At 43.6% G+C, this 18,132-nt stretch overlaps 1 protein-coding gene and 1 long non-coding RNA gene across 7 annotated transcripts in view; one reads left to right on the plus strand and one right to left on the minus strand.

Moving 5' to 3' along the window:
- The window catches only part of MAPK1 (mitogen-activated protein kinase 1), an 81,930-nt gene extending 67,094 nt beyond the window's left edge, over window positions 1-14,836 (plus strand). For 2 of the 5 annotated variants that reach the window (XM_075898285.1, XM_075898286.1), the window contains 4 exons: window positions 3,186-3,309; window positions 7,679-7,774; window positions 12,798-12,841; window positions 14,335-14,836. The gene's annotated coding sequence lies outside the window, so the exon portion shown is untranslated. The remainder of the gene's footprint in view (window positions 1-3,185; window positions 3,310-7,678; window positions 7,775-12,797; window positions 12,842-14,334) is intronic. The other 3 variants (XM_075898283.1, XM_075898282.1, XM_075898284.1) reach the window with 3 other exon arrangements.
- LOC142818485 (uncharacterized) overlaps window positions 1-16,763 on the minus strand; it is a 28,383-nt gene extending 11,620 nt beyond the window's left edge. The window contains exon 1 of one of the 2 annotated variants that reach the window (XR_012895974.1): window positions 15,920-16,763. This is a non-coding gene — a long non-coding RNA (uncharacterized LOC142818485). The remainder of the gene's footprint in view (window positions 1-15,919) is intronic. The other variant, XR_012895975.1, reaches the window with a different exon arrangement.
- Window positions 16,764-18,132: the final 1,369 nt, after the last annotated feature.

Consider the following 18,132-nt stretch of genomic DNA (forward strand, 5'->3'; position numbering starts at 1 on the left):
AATCTTAGTGAAACAAATTCAAACCTAACTGTGCCCCTCCCCCCATCCTTATCCTTATCTTTTTTCATTAGTTCTACCACATACTGTATTCGTTTGGGAGAGCATGGGGAATTGCAGTTAGGGGAACTTAGGTCTATTACCCGCTCTTCCTAACTGTGCCCCTCCCCCTATCCTTATCCTTATCATCTTTTTTCTGAGTTCTTAAATGGTCCTTGCAATTCTAATAGAAGTACATACAGCACCCCACGCTTTTTTAAAATCTTGCAAATTCTGAGGCTATTGTATGCCAAAGCATGAGATTTGGCACATAACCAAAATTTAACAGCAGAACTAAATCATCCTAGTTTGATCCCCACCACACCCCTAAACATGTGGATCAAAGATACTAAATTCAGGACCGAGGAAGGCTATTTGAACTAAAGAGAAGGAATGAAAAGTTTCTGGGAGTGGGAAGAGAGAGTTGGAGATTGGAGAGAAGAAACATTACTATAACTGCAATCTGAAAGCTGGGACAGATATTTAAAGAACTCATAAAAGGTGGATACAAATGCAGAACTAATTTTGTCAATAAACTAATCTGGACTATGGAAGATTCCCAAAGTGAGGCACTGAAGAAAATATGACTAGAGGGGTGAGAGAAGTTATATATTAGTTCTACCACATACTGTATTCGTTTGGGAGAGAGGATGGGGAATTGCAGTTAGCGGAACTTAGGTCTATTCCTGGCTCTACCATTGACTGGGGTGGTTGAACCAGTTCAGGGCATCAGCATCCCCAGTTGTAAGATAATGTGAATAATAATGCCAGTTCTTTGTGAAGTGTTTTGAGATTCTTGGGTAGAAGTAGTATCTAAGTATAAAGTGTGATTGTGTTCTATACATTCAAGCATTTTTGCTTTAGCAATAGTTAATCACAAAACTGCATTCACTTTTAAAAATGGAAAAACTGTATATGCACCATGGTTTTGTTTTTCTCCATACACATATATGGGGAAAAATGTATGGGCCTGCCTATGCCAGGCTGTCGTCTATAATATCTGCAAATTTGAAGTGATTTCTTCCTTTCCAGGATGAAATCACGTTTTGGTTTGTGAACCTTTGGAACAGGATGGCAGATTACGGCACTTCTGTCTGTCTGGCAGGGGGAGTTCTACAACTGAGGCTATGTCTAGACTGCAAGCCTCTTTCGAAAAAGAGCGTCTAGACTGCAAGCAGTACTTTCGAAAAAAAGCAAACCGCTTTTTCGAAAGAAAGCAGCGAGTGAGTCTGGATGCTCTCTTTCTAAAAAGCCCTGTTGGCATTCAAGAACGCCTTTTTTCGAAAGAGCACTTCCTTGTGAAATGAGGTTTATCGCCGTCAAAAGAAAAGTTGCATTCTTTCGATTTAATTTCGAAAACGCGGCTGCAGTCTAGACGCAGGTGAAGTTTTTTCAAAAAAAGGCTACTTTTTTCGAAAAAACCCCTGAGTCTGGACACAGCCTGAAAGAGCACGTTGTGTGGGATGTGGGTTTTTTTTAATTTGGTGAATCTTGATACTTTTCAACATGATTTATACCTATTTTGAACTTCCAAGAATTTTGTTTTAGAAAAATGGGTATTACCAAAATCAACCCTATGTCATTATTCAGGTTTTGGCAGTGAGTGACAGTTGTCTTAATGTAACAGCATATACCTTAGGCTGAATTCATTGGGTATATGAAGCCTCAAATTTGAACACTAGAGTTACCACAGGTTGTGATTTAAATATGTCAGCAGATCTACCTTTAACTGTTCCCTACACTATGCTCATCTTAGCTTGCATAGCAATGGTAGGGATATGATGAGACAGAGATATGATGTGAGCAATAGGGTTGACAGATGGTTTCAGAAAAAATACCGAACAACAACAAAAAAAGACCCCGAGAGTTGTTAAGCAAAACAAACAACGTGGCCCCTTTAAAAATCACATGGTGAGGCTTTTTCGCCCTAAGAGGCTGCCAGCAGCCGCCCGCCATCTTGCCTCCCTGCTCTGGTCCAGACAGCTCCCCTGTGAAACCCGGTAAGCACTAGGGTTGCCAAGCTGCCTCCGTATTGAGCCAGACAGCCTGGGATTTTTGCCTCCTGAGTGGAAAAAAATCAGAACGTACCGGACATTTTAGGTATCTGGTATTTTCTGAATTTTACCAGACAGGAGGCAAAAATACTGGACTGTCTGGTTCAATACCGGACACCTGGCAACCCTAGGGTGATTTTACACTAGGTTTTTCTTTAGCCAGTGTCATCATCCCTTCATTACCAATCAATATTCATGCTATTTGTTTAAAAAGCAAGGATTTTTCTTATATTTAAAATAAAATTTCCTGCAGGATGACTGTGATGCCATCTGCATCCTCGTGCTGCCTCCCGCTTCCACTTCTGCTTCCATCCTCAGCCGCTTGCTGTGGCCATCCTTGGTGCCAACCCCTCCAGGCAGGGTCGGATTAAGGCATGGGCACCTGCCCAGGGCACCAACCCGGGGCGCAATTAAACTGTCTACCCAGGGCGCCGGAATGGCTCGGTCCAGCCCTGCCTCCAGGCATGGGCTGTTCCAGCTCCTACTTTCTGCCCCAGGAGGCTACGCCGCCAGGAAGGAGCTGCTGGGGCTGGATCCCCTCTGGCATCTGTACCCCCCCATGCCTTTTGGGCTGTGCCAAGTCCCCTCCACCATCTACACCTAACCCCCCCCCCAAAAAACTCGCTTATCCCTTCTGCCGCTACCCTGCACCCCCAGCCCATTTCTTCCCCCTTCCTCCCCTCTCTCCTCCACTTCTTTTCCCCCCTCCCCGCCCCTTCCCCCCGGCCAGACATCTACCTCCAGCTTGCTCTTGCCCCCTCCCTCTGGCCAGACACCTGCCCCCAGCCCGTTCTGCCCCCTTCCCCTGGCCAGACACCTATCCCTGGGTGGAAGGGGGTTGGCGAGCATAGTGAGCAGGGGGCACAGCCACCTAGTATTCATTTAATATTACTAATGTCTACTAGGGACTATAACAAGAATTTAAGGATCAAACTTAGTGCTGAAAATAAATTACAGACTAAAACCACAAGATGGAGCAAGAATAATGCTGTATATATCTTTCTAGAGGAAACATTTTACTAATGTCTTTTTCTCTTGCACCCTTAAAAGGGACAAAGGTTTTGTGCTGATCACCTGTTTCTCCCTATTTATTAGGTCACACTCCCAAAGTACAGGCTTACAGCAGCATCAACAATGAAAAGAAGAGGAAATATCATCTTACATTGGGAAAATCCACCTGTATATAAATCTCAGAATCCCATAAATGAAAACCTCTCAGGTAATCAGATCACCAAGCTACTATCCAGTGATGCTTCTTCCATAGTCTAGTATGTTTCACTGGGCTCAAATCTGCTGCCATGTTAAAAGCAGGCTGGGTGGTCAAACTAGGAAGCAAAAGGGGAACAGGAGGAGAAAAGAGAAGATCTGATCACTAGGAAGGTTTAGTTAGTCTATGAGAATCAGGTTGATCAGTATAAATGAGAGAATAGTAAAGAATTTGGTAACAGTCTCAGAGAACAAGAGTCAACAGAAAGTATTGCCAGTATAAAAGAGGAAAATTTCTACCCTGGAACAGAGAGTTGCTATGGCCCTTCAGATAAAAGTGTAATTGAAAACACCTGCCACTTGTGGACTGCCTGGGTATCAAATCACATTTCTACCAGTGTCTAGACTGCTACAGAGTGCTTATGTGTATGTTCCTGTTGTGCTTTTCCACCTAGCTGTTGGCTTAAGTTATACTTAGAGTACTTGCACAAATATGTATTTCTGCCTGTTTCTGCTAAAAGGAGGACCAAGAACAGGGAACTGACAAAGCATTCCACATCTTGCTAGTACCTTCCCTGGCTTGTCACACCTGGCGAAGGAGAGGAGGATATTCATTACTATTATTATTTTAACAAGATTGTTATGACAAAATCCTAGCATAGACAGGCCCATGTTTTATCTTGATGGGTTTACCTTGACCAGCTGCATCAAATTAAAAATACAATGTGCCTTGTCTGCACTAGGTAATACATTGTAAAATCCTATCTAGTGTTCACTATCTCTGCAAAAATTCTTTTTCCTAGTATGGAAGTTATTTACAACTTTACTAAGGAAACTCTTGCATAAGCTAACTGCATGAAGTAAATAAACTACCTTCCTGGTAAGAAATCCACATGGCCTCTTGGTCATTCACAGCGGGTCATCACCCATCGATTGATTTTAAAAAGCCAAGTTGCTTTTTGATGCCTAAAGACAGTGGATGATCTTTTGACTGGCATAGGCTTGTCTATATCAGTTCAGTAAGACAGTCATTTTTTCATGGCCAGCCAAATAGTAGCTAGAGGTGCAGTTTTTATTTTCCCATTATCGAATTCTCAGAAGCAGTCGCCAGCATAAAAGTATTGGTGAATTTAGGAACAGACTACTTCTTGTACACTTCAGGAATGTTAATGTGTACTTGTGTACATGGTTAACAGATAAGCCTTGGCCTATTGCTTATCCGCATAGTTATATGTAGCAACTCTCCCTCTGCTGTCTCTGTATTGGAGGCAGCAGGTGGGGGGGGAGGGGGGAGAAAGCAGGAGCCAGTGCTCATGGGGAGGTGGCTTAAAAGCCAACTGCACACAAGCACTGACTCCCACAGAGCTTCCCCCCCATAGGAATGAGTGCAGGCAGAAGCCAGTAAACACTGGGAACCAGCTTTCAAGCCAGCTCCCTTCATGTACCAGCTCTTGTGGAGCTGCCTGCCCCCTACTCTGCTGCCTCTATATTGGAGGCAGCAGTTAAGGGGTGAGGGAAGCAGGCAGAAGTTGGTGCTGGTGGGCAGCATCTCCCAGCTGCCCTCCTGCATAAAAAAACATAACCACTGAAGTTTTCAGTGTTACACATTTACAAAAATAAACATCTGTTAACATCCCTAGTACTTTCTTTGCTCAGTTGGGAATGTATTCATTCCCTTTTAGCATGTATTCTTATTGCATAACTGATACCACTCCTAGGGAAAAAACTACCTACACAGCTTCTCTAAGGGTTGCTTTATCTTTCCAACACTATTTGTTCCTAATATTATTCAAGTAGAAACTATGGAAATAACATTTTATTTAAAATAATTGCCCATGGGGTAGGGAGACTAAAGGAAAATTAATGTATTTAAACGCTAGTGTCGTTCCCAATCTAACTTTTAATTTTTATGCAGCTGAAGAGAGCCTCAGTAGAAACACGATGTCAGTAGAGACAGTATCACAATTCTTTACAAAACTAGCCTGGCTTCTCTGACTTATGAGAAGTGCTTGACCCAGGGAGAGGCAACTTAGTCCCTCCAAGATTTAATTTTCATCTCTATGAACTTCTCCTACATCTTTCTTTCTCATCTCTAGTCCTTTAACTCTTTCTCATGTCTCCAGTCCTTTATCTTTGAAGGTCTATGTGCTGACACATGAAGGCAGGGAGATGAAGATATTCAACTCTTAAGACTATGAGTCTCACATAAAGCACCTCCCCTCCTTCCTCCTGGTAGCACAAAGTTCGTGGAAAGGGTACAAGTTTTTTGTTCAAGGATTTAAAATGACCAAGAAACATCCCCCTCCTTCCTGAATAACTATTGTATGTACAAAGCTTGACTCCCCTGCCTTATCCTATTATTATATATACCAGATACCTACTTGTGTACATGTCCTTAAAGCATGTTTATACAAGAAACATGTAAATAGAAAATTAATGCCAGTTTTGTTCATGTCTCTCAAGCTACAGGCCTAAGTCTTTTAGCAAGCAGTGGCAGGCTAAAAATAGCCAGAGTCTACCTATAGCTAGAGAAAGAGAAGTCCCTATATAGTAGTAATATTGATTTATATACCATGTATGTGTCTATTGCATGTGGGGGGGGGGGAGTTCTATTCATTGATTTTTTTTCCTTTTGAATAAAGTGCTTGGGTTTTGCTTTATTATTACTAATTACACCATTACTTTTAATGGAGTGCATGCTATAATCTGCTAATGTGCCTCAAATATCAAGGTCCTGTTAAGGCCCAATTAGTGTGCATATATTGGTTGTTTTAGTTAATTGCATGTTGTCACTTATTTGATCACTACATTGAGGTTCAAATAGTCTTCTGAAATCACTCTCTTTCAGGGAATAATTGGAAAACTTGTGAGATTTTTGTCCATTCTTGACATGATGTAGCTAGTTTTGATCCTGGCAGTCTGGATACAAAGGCTGGGTTTACCTTATAGGGTTATCTTGCAGAGAAAATCTCCTTCTACATTCTGAAGCTACATAGCCCTGGGCTCCAGAACAGCTCTGTGCTACCAACCCATAAATCTGGTTTGGACTCTTAAAGCAGCACTTCAGCTGGGAACAACATCCTCAGGTTCTGCATGAAGTCAGCTATTCCACCAGGAATGAGGGCACACAAAAGGGAAGTTACTCAACTTGTGCAATATCGATGGTTCTTCAAGTTGTTTGTCCTCATAGGTGCTCCACTGTTGGTGTTAGGCTTATCCCAGTGCCATAGACCAGAGATTTTTCAAGCAGTATCTGGTCAGGCCACACATGCACAGCAGGGGGCATGCCATTCCTGCTTTGGAGTTAATTCACGTGTCCTGACTCCCCTCGGTTTCTTTGGGTACAACCTATTACATGGATTGGATCTGAAGGGGGAAGGGTGGGTCATGGAGCATTCACAGGGACACACATCTGGAAGAACCGTCATTGCTGCACAAGGTAAGTAACTTCCTTTTCTTCTTCAATGATATCCCCATGGGTGCTCCACTGGTGGTGACTGCATAGCAATACCCACAGTGTGATAGGTGGGCTTCAGATTATGTGTTATGCACAGATGAAAGGACTGCCTCAGCTACAGTGGAACTTGTCTCCATTTGTGAGGCGATTGCATAATGTCTCATGAAGGTGTGGTTGGATGACCACATAGCTGCAGCATGGATGTCCTTAAGAGGGACTCCCGTTAGGAAAGCAGTTGAGGTAGCCACAGCCTGTGTGGAGTGAGCCCTGGGGGGCACAGGACTTTACAGCGAGTAACATTGGGTGATTCATGATGTTATTACTTTAGAAATATGTTGCAAATATGTTTCCTGAAAGCATTCCACAAGGGAGAGAAATAATGTCTGTGATTTGTGGAAAGGCCATGTACGGTCTATATAGAATGATAATGCCCTCTGGATGTCCAGGGTATGTAACACTGCCTCCTTATGAGAAACATGAGGCCTCAGAGGTAGAAGGTAGGAAGGACAACGGGCTCAATGTGGAATTCTAAGCAGATTTTAGATAGAAAGGAAGGATGGGGTTGAAGAACCACTCTCTCCTTATGAAACACGGTGTGAGGTGGTGATGCCAGGAGAGCAGCAATTTCATTAACTCGCCTTGTCAGTGTGATTGCTATTAAAAACACTATCTTTATTGTTAATAGGAAGAGTGAGCATGTGGCCAAGGGCTCAAGCGGTGGTCTAGTTAGGGTGTTGAGCACCAGTTCCAGATCCAGTGTGGGAGCTAACGGTCTACGCAGAGGGTTATGGTTATGCAGCCCTCTAAGAAACCTCTTAGAATTAGGATGCAAAAATATTGTAAAGACAACAATAGGAGAGTGGAAAGCTTCCAGTGCGGAAAGATATACTCTGAGGGAGGAAACTGATAGACTTTGTCCTTTCAGATGCCTGATGTAATCCAGGAGCACATGAAGGAGAGTGGCAGTTGGTTGAATGCTGATGTTGATGCACCATGCTTTAAAATAGTTCTACTTCTGAAGGCAAGTATTGCAAGTACTCTGTGTTCTACTCTGCAGCAAAATGTTTCTCACATGTTGTGAAGATATCTTCTTCTTTGGGTAGTGTCCTCGTGGGTGCTCCACTCAGTGTCGGGCTCGTCCCAGTGCTGCAGGTCGGAGATTAATTAGCCGTGTTTTAGCTGGACTGCGCATGTGCAGCGGCAGCACGTGCCCTTCGCACTGTTTCTGAGGATGTGCGCGCGGTCCTGCTCCTGCCAGTTCCTCCTAACCATTCACGGTCGCAAGCGGAGTGAACTGCTTCTCTTGCTTTTCTGACTGAAAAAAATCCACATTTCCTAATTTTGATCTTCATTTTGTTCTTAATTACTCTAGTTACATTTATTACTTCGTTACCTTCAAAAAAACCCCAAAAAAACCCAGTTAATTAGTTAAGTTAGTTATACATAGTTCTCTGTTACACTAGTTGTACATAGTTTAAAAAAAAAAAGAATTCAAAATGCGGGGGTCTCCTGGTTTTAAAAAGTGCTCATCATGTCGAGACGCCATTCCAGCATCGGACGGCCATGCGAGCTGTATTAAGTGCCTTGGAGAGGGTCACATTCCACAAAAATGCCCTCATTGCCTCCAAGCTCACGGCCTGTGCAAGGAGGAACCATGAGATGCGCCTGAAGATGTTATTATTCAACAAGGCACTCCAACCAGCCGAAGAAGACTCTGCCACGAACCCCATGACCGCAGGTAAGGCTCCTTACAAGATCAGTGCAGCAGACAGAACGGGCATATCTGACTTAGCCTCGGGCAGCCAGGCCCACAGGCACAGGACAGGAAGCACGGTTTCGGAGCTGAGTCCAGTCATGCACAGGGAAGCAGCCCAGATGCTTCCAGCACTGCCTAGGGCCAATTCAGTACTGGCGCCAATTAAACAAAAACAGGCGGCGCCAACAAAATCGGCACCAACAGCAAGACCGGCACCGAGCGACACGGAACTGGCGCCATGCCTGGCACTGAGATCGACATCTTTATCTCGTTGCCTTAACCCATCATTATCTTTGGGCTCCACGGTCAGCTCTCCGTGAAATACCCTGACGGCACCAATGGCAGCGTCGGATAGTCATGCGGCACTGATACCGCACCCGCCGGCACTGATCGCACCAGAGTCATCAGCACCGATCACGCCGGTGCCGACAACAGTGGCACCGTCTTCTCCAGTGTCTTCCACAACACAGGTGCCGTTCTACGCTCCATCGCAGCTGGCACCAACCTCCAGCCACAAGGCAACTCACAAATCCAGGAGAATAACAACTCCATCTCCCAGCCCAGAACCGGCAGCATTTTCTCCACAGCTTTCTGCAGTGCAGTTGCTACCTTCAGTGCACATGGAACAAAGAGACCCATTGGCTACACACTAGTGGGACCTCCCCACGTTTCTTGCTGTCTCCACAGCGATTCCATGGCCAGCGACACTCACCTTCTTACCAGAGGCGGAGATCTCGATCTCCAAGATCACCGACAAGATCCCCTCACAGGGGATATAGACATTCCTCTCACAGGAATTCACCATACTACACTTCTTCTTCACACCATGGATACGACAGATATCATCGATGCAGACACTATTGCTCTCCCAGATACTCATATAGTCGTTCTCCCTCTCCATATTACCATCCAAGGCATTCAACTAGCACCACCAGAATCCTGTTTCCACAAACATCCATCAGACCCCTTACCCCCTCGGGAGATTCACTGCCTACACCTCACCAACCGGTACAACCATAACCCATCACAGATCAGCCAGAGGCACAATCACAATCCCCAGCTGACCAATCCTCCTCATCACCAGATGATGTGGTTTTCTCTGGGGATTCTTCTCCAGTGGATGATGTAAAACAGTTCAACAATCTGTTCAAGAGGATTGCAGAATCCCAGCAAATACAAATAGGGGAAGTACAACAAAAACAACATAACCTTTTAAGGAACCTTCAACCCTCTAAGAAAACCAAACTAGCATTACCACTGGATGAAGCAATACTAGAAATCGCAGATGATATCTAGTAAAATCCAACATCCATGCAAGGTACGCACAAAAGGTCTGATAAAAAGTACTTCGTCCCCTCTAAAGGGATGGAATTCTTATACACACATCCCCAGCCTAATTCCCTCGTAGTGGATGTGGCACAACAAAGATCAAAGACGCCAGACAAAGAGGCAAAACACTTGGACCTTTTTGGAAGGAAGGTGTACTCCTCCGCAACGTTGACCCTGCGGATGGCAAATTACTCAGCACACCTTTCCAATCACAATTTTGATAATTATACCAAACTCACCACTCTACTAGAACATCTACCAGAAAACAAGTGTCAACTTTTAAAATCGGTAGTACATGAGGGATATACCGCTTCAAGAACAGCACTGCAGATTTCCCTAGATATCGCAGATGCAGCAGCTCGTACTACCACCACATCAGTAGCTATGCATAGGTCCTCACAGCTCCAGATGGCTTCTGTGCCCAAGGTCCTTCAAACAAAGGTGGAGGACCTACCATTCGACATGCAGAGCCTTTTTGCGTCCAACACCGAGCAGGTGCTACATTCTGGAAAGGACTCAAGAACAATGTTAAAGACGCTCGGCATGTACACACCACCATATCACCAAAAGCGGTATACGCCATACTACAGACAACTCAGTATACCAATCCGAGGTTTAGACAGTACAAGCCCCAATAAAGGGGCAGACCTCGGCAACAAAGATGTCGTCCACAGTCAAACAGGACATTCAACCAACAAAACAAGCAGCAGGTTTGACGGTCTAATCGAGGGACTTCAAACCATTCCCCTGTCATATCAACCAACAGCTCAGCAGCTATTCCACCATCGGCTCCGACCCTTCCACAAAAGGTGGTTTGCCATCACCACCGACCACTGGGTCTGGGAGATAGTAATGCCCGGTTACACCATACCTCTTCTATCATTACCACCCACCTCTTCCCCTCCCCCATCCCTTTTCAGGGACCCCTCTCACAAGACTCTTCTTATGGAGGAAGCCCTTTGACTCCTCATTATAGGAGCAGTAGAGAGAGTGCCGGATCACTTCCATGGCAGAGGTTTTTATTCCCGTTATTTTCTTATGGAGAAAAAATCAAGAGGGTGGAGACCCATTTTAGATCTACGACATCTCAACAGGTACCTCAGAAAACAAACATTCAAGATGGAGACGCTAGCTGCTATAATTCCAGTATTGAACCCAGGAGATTGGTTTACATCCCTCAATTTGCAGGATGCATATTTTCACATCACAATTCATCCTGCACACAGACGCTTCCTCAGATTCGCGATAGATGACCAACGTTTTCAATACAAAGTCCTCCCCTTTGGCCTGTCGTCCACTCCGAGGGTTTTCTCGAAGACCCTCTCCATAGTCTCAGCCTACCTCCATCGACAAGGCATAATGATATTTCCATATCTGGACAACTGTTTGCTTAAAGCACCCACATACGACCAAGCCCTGTGGGCGACCCACATTACAGAAAACCTATTTACTGCACTAGGTCTAGTCGTCAATATCCAGAAGTCCTCTCTAACACCTCGAACTTTCCTAGAGTTCATTGGGGCACTGTTAGAGTCTAACACAGCAAGGGCCTACCTTCCAAGGATGAGATTCCAGAAGATTCAAGATCTTATCCACACTATCTTGATAAGTCCAAGAATCAACATACTATCTTGTCTAAGGCTATTAGGACACATGGCAGCAAACACTTACGTGGTGCAGCACGCAAGACTGCACCTGAGATGCCTACTGGAGTTCTCTTCTCCATGAAAAAATAATTTGAGTAAAATCCCCCGTCCCAGTATTGCTCGGGCACCCTCTCTATGGCACCTATGTATAGAAGATGATCCTCTTCTTGATGTAGAAGTCATTCATGAGAGGGGTCCTTGAAGAGGATTGGGGAGGTTGGGGGAACTGATATAAAGGGAACCGAGTATCTGTATTTGACGCTGTCTAGGACCCAACAGTCTGTAGTTATTGCTGCCCATTGGTTGTAAAAAGGGTGCAGATAATGATGGAAAGTCATGTGATCATGAGGCACTGGTGGAATGGAGAGGTCATTCAAACTCTCTACCAAAACCTCAAACCTGCTGCTGGAGGCCTGCTGGTTGGACGAGGGGATCATTGATGCTGGTTTCTTGCTCTGGAACTATTTTGTTCACAGGTTCTCTGCTGTTGTCTGGCATACGAGAAGTCTCTCTGCCTTTAGTCTCGAATGATACGGTGGTGTGTAAATTCCTAGAGTATGTAATATAGGGTAGGAATCCTTACTAGAGTGAAGGACTTCATCAGTCCTTGCTGCAAAAAGTTTTTTTTGTTGAATGGTTAAGTCTTCAACTTTGGTTTGCAACTCCTTGGGAACACCTGCTGCCTGTAACTAGAAGGTGCATCTCATGATTACTGATGTGGCTGTTACTCTTGCTGCTGTATCAGCTATGTCCAGTGCCATCTGCAATGCAGTACTAGATGTAGTGTACCCTTCCTGGACTATGGACATCAGGAAAGATCTCTTATCGCCAGGGAGATGCTGCATTAGCTCTGTCAGTTTGACATAATTATCAAAGTCATTACTGGCAAATAGCGTGGTGACATTTGCTATCTGAGTATGTAAATGTAGATGATGAATACATTTTTCTGCCAAATAAATGCAAGTGCTTGTTGTGGTTGGATGACTTATACTGTGGGTCCTTGGATCTCTGATTTGCAGCATTGACGGCTAGAGAATTTGGTAGTGGGAGGAGGAATAAAAAGTTCATGCCCTTTAAGGGTACAAAATATTTTCTATCAGCACGTTTATTGGTAGTGGAGCTGAGGCTTGTGCTGGACAAACCTCATCCACTGCCTCCATGATAGCTTCATCAATTGGAAGTACAATTTCTGTTTTTGTGGATGACTGTAGATTTTTTTTTTTTTAAGAGCGTGTGTTGCTTTTTCTTGCACCTAGAATAGGGTGATCTTGACTTGTGGCAACCTTCTTAAAAAGCTCTTAAAATTGTTTCAGGTCATCATTGGGAGATGCATCACCTGGGATGACTGCCTCATCAGGTAAAGAAGATGACTTATCTGTGGTGAGGTACCCAGTTGGTCAGGGTCAACGTCATCAATATTCTTTCCCTCTTCAGTCTCCAAATCTTCCATTGGAGGAGGGGGACTATGGAAACAAGAGGCAGGCACCAATCTGTGGGCAGGTGTTGATGGTGCCATCGATCATTGCTTGGATGGTGCCACCATGATGGGTAATGAGGGCGGTAAGACTAGTCTGGATACCACGGAGGGTGCTGAGAATATCGTAGTTGGTGCCTCTCATACAGAGTGGTTGGTCTGATTGGGGAGGAGTGTTGGGAGGAGAACACACTCCTGCAATGGTTGTCATAGTCACTGTAGTGGAAAAGGACTGGTGTTCTTGGTGAATGGGAGGAACCCCTGACATGTGATGGAAACTGAGAAGGTTGTCTAAGGGAGACATCACATGGTGATCTCAAATGCAGTCTTGACATTGGCATTGGTGTGCTGTTTGCATGAGGAACAATGGCGAGTAGAGGAAGGCTCCTATGGTGCAATGAGTGCAGTACCGATGAAAGAGGCATCAGTGTTGGTGGTGAGGGCACTAGTTCCAGGCTTGGAGAGTGAGGTAGGGGTCTGGTCAATTTCACGTTTGCAAGTGCCAGTATTTTGCTCGGCACCTGCGGTGCAGGCAGTGCTGGGGTCTTGTCCGGTTCCCAGGTGTCTGCTGCCTTTGGTGCCGCTGGCATGGATGCCGAGGGCTGTCAAGTTCTTAGTTTCGGTTTCACGACCAATGCAGCACGGAGGCATCCAATGCTGGAGGTGCTGAGCTAATCTCTTGTGCTGATTCTGAGAGGTCCTCTTTTTTTCGCATGTGGTTTAGATGAAGGGGAATCTGTCCATTTCTTTCACTTACTGGGAGTGTCTTGCTGTGTACTCCCCTCCTTGGTTGTTTGAGGCTCCAGAGCCTCATGAAACAGTAACATCTTCTGTCTGAGCTTCCTGGGTTTTTTTGCACCCTGGCCAGGAGGCTACAACAGTGTACACATTTCTGAGGAATGTGCGCTTCATCCAAGCTCTGAAGACCCATGGTCATCAAGGTGGGCACTGGGTTGCAACACTTGTTGCATTTTTTAAAACCAGGAGAGCCAGGCATTTGATTTGACTCTTCCCTTCTTTTCCTTTCCTTTCCTTTTTTTTATTAAACTGTTCCACTTGTGTGGGTTTTTTTTTTAAACAGACTCTGCCTCAGTGTTGTTTTCCCAGTCTCAAATCCCTCATGTCATGTATCAGACTTTTGAATTCTCTGTTTTATGTTGTAGGTTTCTCTTTATTTCTCTCTTTTTGTTCTTTCCAAAGGGATCGTCAGGCCCTCCACGTTCCCTCTCAGCACCATTGACAAACTATTTACATGAAGAATAAGTCTTATTTTCTCTCTCTCCTTCTTTCTCTCTTTCTTTCTTTAAACTAACAAGTAGAAGTAAAGAACAATAGCAACAACAACTTTGAACTGAGAACTCATTTCTTATCTACAGGTATGTAAAGAGGAGAGGAATTGGACTCCGTCTACAACTGAGTGCGGTACGAAGGAACTGACGAGAATCGGACCACATACGTGAACTCCAAAGGCACAAATGGCACGCACTCCCCACTGTGCATGTGCAGCCCGACCAGATACTGCTAGAAAAATCTCCAATCTTCGGTGCCGGGAAGAGCCCAACACCAACAGTGGAGCACCCACAGGGACATCACTTGAAGAACTATTGCCAGGGAGTTCCCGGAACTGCAAGATTTGGGCTCCAGCTCTGACAGATGAACTGAATCTGTAGCATGTCTGACACTTTTCTTTAGGAGAGAGGACCTCTACTTTAAACACAAATGTGCTGGAATCCCAATTTTGTACTAACGCACTTTTGTAATTACAATATTTACCTCCAAATGCTGAATACCGAAATTAAAGCCACAAAAAATGCTTTTTCACTTACATCATGCTGTTAATCTTTAATGTGATTTAAAAAATAAATAATCTTCACAACACTCCTGCATTTGGTAAATAAATATTATTTTATAGAAAGAGAAAAGCAGGGAGAGAACATGAGTGATTTGGCTGAGGATAAGTCAGGAGTAAACTCAAGAGTCTCTGGCCCCCAGTGCTCTGTTCTATTAGATATTTTGCTAAACCTATAATGTCAAATAAGATTGAAAAGTTTGTCAGCTCTTAATGATTGCTTTGATAATGACTCTTTTAGTTCCTGTATCTTATTGCCTAGCAGTCTGAAATATTAGAACATTTTAAACTTATTGTGCTATTATTTCTGTGGCCTTTACCTTTATTATGTTTTACATTTTTATCCTAGTTTTTTGTCTTCTACGAAAGCGAATCCTACAGTACATGAGAGTTTTAATCATACAAGACTATGGCATGCACATGCTGAATCCCTTCATTGTTTGCCTTCTAGGAAAACAATTGCTGTTAGCTTTCTTTGGGAAGTAATGTCTAAATTATTCTTGTCCCTTAAAAGAATATCTGGAGTGCCAATGTTAACTGACAGAAAAATAATCAGGTATCGGGTTTCCTCTCTTCTACTCAGCCAGCTAGCTGTTTGTGGCTTTTGCAGCTGTCCCTGGTTTTGAGGTCAATTTGATTTTTATGGATCCATTTAACTCCTTCTTGCCAAAGATCATATACTCAGAGGCAAGTGCCTACACCTCTCAAATGAACTCCAGGAAATTAAGACTGTCATCTTTCCTAATGATAGTACTCCTCAGATCAAAGAGACACAGGGAGACAATTAGTGCTCATAAAAGGATTCAAGGGTAACTGCACCTGGATTGCTTCTCTGCAATTCTTCAAGGGCAGCCATTCCTGGTTCCTGGTTCTTCAGCGCTTTTGGGCAGAGACTACTCTCTTTTCTCCAGATCAGGCTGCACAGTTCCTTGCCTAAACTGTGATAACCTCACCATACCAAACCATCTAAAAGCAAGCCCCTGTACTTTACTTTCTTTCCAGAAGCTATGAGTAACACATGGTCCCTAGTTGCAAGCATTTTCATTCTTAAGAATTATAGATATAACATATTAAAACATTTAAATAACCTGCATGTGTAATAAAAATCGTACCAGAGGTCGCTCCATCTTCAACCATGGGTTCTGGTAGATGTCAGTCCTTCAAAACCTACAAATGGATTTTTACCAAGTTCACAGCCATCTCATTCAGAACCAGAACCATTAATAGTTCAGTCTTTCCTTTATACAGCTTGTATCTTTCATTTTAGTCTTGTGATTGGCAGACAAAGACCCCTTCCTTAGGGTGTAGCTTCAAAAGACTAGGTTTTCATTCAGCACCTCCTAGATACTTCTCAGGAAAGCCACTTAAAACTTTGTTCCAAAAGTCCACTTGTGGGTGGAACATTAAATATAGTACTGTACTTTGAACCCTCTAGACCAAATCTCCCCCTTCTGAGATTACATACAATGCCAGACCACAATAATATATAAACCATTCATTTAATACAATGGACTCCAAAGATATTGCTGAAAATTGTCTCATCTCATTGTGTATATAAAAAACACTCAGCTTTAATAAGTTGCTACCATTATCAGACTGTGCAATGTCTAGTTTTTTCTAATTTGAAAAGTTCAGTTTAAAATAGTTTCTTGGTAATTTTTTAGCCTCAGAAAGAGATAAAAGTAAAGTTACCAAAGAGTCGCTTCAATGCAATGAAAAACAAACTATTCAGTCAATTTTCAGCAGCACTTTAGTATAGTGTGTGTATAGGTACAAATGTGTATGCGTGCCCATTTAAAAGTCACCTTAAAATGTTTGTTTTCTAGGTTTTTGGCCAGTAACTGAATTTCTCTGCAAGTATCTCAGTACTCCATTTCAAGGTAGATGTGAGACTCCATCCTTTGCTTCCTTCCCTACATGACCACTATCACTGTGAAGAAGCAGAGAATTCTCCTCCCCTTTGTTATGCATACTCACTTTAGAAACAAACATATGCTTTTGGATTTGTGCTCATTAACTCCCTTTCGTATTGCTTCTCAAGGGAAAATGTATTCTCTGTGTTTAAGTACTCCATGAACAACATGAAGTAATGAGATTATGGTATCATAAATCTGAGCAAGAGCGCATGGGATATTTTAGGAAAATGCTTTGGTTTTGTTAACACTTGTTAAATTTAAATTGATAAACATTTGGAGAAAATTATATTTCAATGGTAGGCGGAGAGAGCTCTTACTCCAATTCTTTGGTACCTGACGTTATTCCTGTAACCCTCATTTCACGAGGAGTAAGGGAAGTCAGAGGAAAAGTGCTCTCTCTTGGACTTCCTGCTGTGTAGACAGCACCAAAAACTGAAATAAACTATTTAAACTTAAACTTCACAATTGACGTAGCTCAAGTTAGGGATGTTAAATATCAGTTAATTGAATGGTTGATTAACCTCATGAATTCTTATCGGTTACTTGACTGTTCTGTAGTCCCTGGGGGTGAGGCTGACAGTCAGTGTGCTCTGGCCCAAGTCCAAAGGAGTCCCCTGCCACTCCATGCTGCTGCCTTTGTTTCAGAGGCAGCAGCATGGACTGCCAGGTGGGAGCTGGTCTACAAGAGAAGCTAGTTTAAAACCCAGCTCTCCTCACAGACTGGTTGCCTGTCCCCCTACGCTGCTGCCTCTGAGCCTGAGCTCCCGGACCAGGTGTGACCTGGAAATGAGCCAAGCTACCTGCCTGCCTAGTTCCTGATACACTTTAAATATAGAGCTGCAGCAGGCATAGATCGTGGACCTACCGCAAGCTGGGACTGAGCCAGCCTGCTGGTCAGCCAGCTAAAAAAATTTACTGATGGGGGGGATGCATGTAGTCTATAACATTAACGTATAAGTATTTTCTTATTGGTTAATCGACTACACTATTACACCCTAGCTCAAGTTGCGTAGCTTATTTCAGTTTTAGCCCCGCTGTGTAGATGAATCCTCTGAGTCCTCAACCCAAAACAGGGTAGACCTAATTATATATTTGTAAAGTTTTAAAAGGGTATTTTTTGAAACTCCCAAAATTTCAGCCTTTTCATATATTATAAACAAAGGAGTACAAGTCCAATTCTCTTGCCTTTGTAGCCACCTTCAAAGTTCCTTTGCAGCCCTTCCTCTCACCACACTCTATTTATGATTCTTGTTCATAGAAGGGCTTTTTATGCTTTTGGCTATAAATCACAAACTAGTGCTATTTCTAAAGCATTATCAGTACTGCAGTGTAATGACTACATGGCATCTCTCCAAGTCCTGCACCCACTGAGTTCTAAGACTTCAAACCACACGCAGCTCTGCTGATTA

The sequence above is a fragment of the Pelodiscus sinensis genome, chromosome 15 (assembly GCF_049634645.1).
Source record: "Pelodiscus sinensis isolate JC-2024 chromosome 15, ASM4963464v1, whole genome shotgun sequence".
Lineage (NCBI taxonomy): Eukaryota > Metazoa > Chordata > Testudines > Trionychidae > Pelodiscus > Pelodiscus sinensis.